Raw genomic sequence first — 2500 nt, 5'->3', positions numbered from 1 at the left:
TATGAACTGGTACCTGAGGCGTACCGTCAACGCTTTCGTAACTTGGGTAAGCTGTACAACTGCACATTTGTTGAATTTGCTAGAGAGAAAGTAAGTGCGTTTTTAGATTGGTTAAAAGCGAAGGGTATTAATGATTTTGAAAGTTTAAAGGAACTAATATTAATTGAGGAATTTAAAAATCACATTGGGATGGAACTTAAAGTACATTTAGAAGACTTGAAGTTGGAAACTATAGAAGCAGTAGCGGTTGCTGCGGACGAATATACTTTATCGCATAAGTCAGTAAATCATTTTTCATAGAGACTCGATAAATGGGATAAAGGTAAGAAGGGCGAGAAAGCAGCGGTAACGTCTGGTAAGTCGGATGGAGGGAGTTCTCCAAAGAAGGCAAAGTCATCACCAAGTAGGGGTGGAAGTGAAATCATTTGTTTTTTCTGCAGGAAAAAGGGCCATGTTAAGGCTGATTGTACTGCCTGGAAAGGGCAGGGTAAGTCAAAGCCGGTAGGCTTGATTGGTAAGGTTGCTGGGAGCAGGTCCCAGGTAAGTAGTTGCTTCAGTAAGTACGTCGCAGAAGGCGAGGTTTTCGCTAAAGACCGGCCAGGGTCTGGAAGGCGGGTGAGAATACTACGGGACACTGGCGCGGCCCAGTCGGTAATCTTACGGTCCTCATTGCCCTGGGACTTCAGAGAGGAGGAGCCAGAGTATATAGTATTAGGTGGATTTCCTAATACGGTAGTAGCGTGTCCTCTGGGTGAGTTTTGGGTAGACTCAAGGTGGATTAATGGACCTATGAAGTTGGCAATGGTGAATGTATTACCCATAAGCAATGTTGATATTGTGTTGGCTAACGATATAGAGGCAGGTACGGTATATGATTGCCCGGTTGTGCAATGCAGGTATGCTGACCCCGTTAGTGAAGTTGAACCGGTTATGGTTGTGACTCGCTCGGCAGCGCATTCATCTGGGATAGAGGATGAAGGGTTAGGCTTGGATAGTCTAGAGGAGCTGTCAGAGGGAGGGGTTTCTGGGTTAAGTGCTTCTGCAAGTCCTAGTCTGGTCTCTGAGTGGGATAGCACAGTAGGTTGGGATAGGGAATCAATTAGGTTAGCTCAGAAGGAGGAGTTTGGAGAATTAGGAGTGGAGGTAGACTCTGATTTGAGTAGACCTCGGTATCTGTGGGAAGACGGCATCCTACTGAGGGTGAGTAGGTCAACTGTGGTTCCGTCTGATGATTGGGAGGTAAGGAAACAGGTGGTAGTGCCCCATAAATATAGGGACAAGATTTTATGGTTGGGACACGAGGATGTGTTCACAGGTCATTTTGGAATTGGAAAGACTTTTAGGAAAATTGCTGAACACTTTTATTGGCCAAAGATGAGATCTGAGGTAAAAAGGTTTGTTAATTCTTGCAAAACTTGTCAACTGGTTGGTAAACCCAATCAGAAAATCCCTAAGGCACCTTTAAAACCAATTCCAGCAGTAGGGGAACCTTTTCAGGAAATTTTGATTGACATTGTAGGCCCATTGCCTAAAACCAGCAGTGGTAATCAATACATACTAACTATAATGGATCGAATGTCCAGGTACCCGGAAGCAGTGCCCTTGAGGAGTTTTAAGAGTAAGCAGGTCATCAATGCATTAACAAACTTCTTTTCCAGGTTTGGTTTGCCCAAGACGATTCAATCTGATTGCGGGACTAATTTTACAAGCAAAGATTTTTGTAAAAGTTTACAGGAGTTGAAGGTTCAACATATCAGGTCATCGCCTTACCACCCAGAAAGCCAGGGACAGATTGAGCGATTCCATCAGACGCTGAAATCCATGTTAAAAAAATATTGTGGGGATAATCCGGGAGGATGGGATAAAGTTCTCCCGTATTTACTTTTTGCTTTTAGGTCTGTACCAAGTGATGTAATGGGTTTCACCCCCTTTGAATTAGTTTTTAGTCACAAGGTAAGGGGTCCCTTGGATGTGATAAGAGAGAGTTGGGAGGGGAGTCACCCTAACGTAAGCTTGATAGAGTTCTTGAGAAAGTCCAGGAGTAAGTTAACTAAGGCATGGGAATTTGCTAAGAATAATCTAGTAATTGGTCAGGGGAAGATGAAGGAAAAGTACGACGTAAAGACCAGTGTTAGGGAATTTCAGGTTGGAGATAAGGTACCTGCTCTGCTGCCAATTCCAGGAAATCCCTTAACAACAAAGTTTTTAGGTCCATGGAGGGTGGCAAAGGTAGTTAGTAGTCTTAACTACCTGATAGACTGATAGAAACACCAGACAGGCGACGTAAGTATCAACTATGCCATGCAAATATGTTGAAACTTTTTGTTGAGCATGAGAGTAAGGAACCCATCTTATTACTCAATAGGGTTGAGCCTAGTGTTGTAGGTCTCAGCATTGATATGCCATGGCCCAGAAATAATCAGGAAATGTTAAGTAATTTGTCTGGGAATTTGCTACACCTAGAAAGGGATCAGAGGGAATCTGTGGTAAATTTATGTGA

The sequence above is a fragment of the Palaemon carinicauda genome, chromosome 36, assembly GCF_036898095.1.
Source record: "Palaemon carinicauda isolate YSFRI2023 chromosome 36, ASM3689809v2, whole genome shotgun sequence".
NCBI classification, from domain to species: Eukaryota; Metazoa; Arthropoda; class Malacostraca; order Decapoda; family Palaemonidae; genus Palaemon; species Palaemon carinicauda.
Note: the sequence above shows the minus strand (reverse complement) of the source record.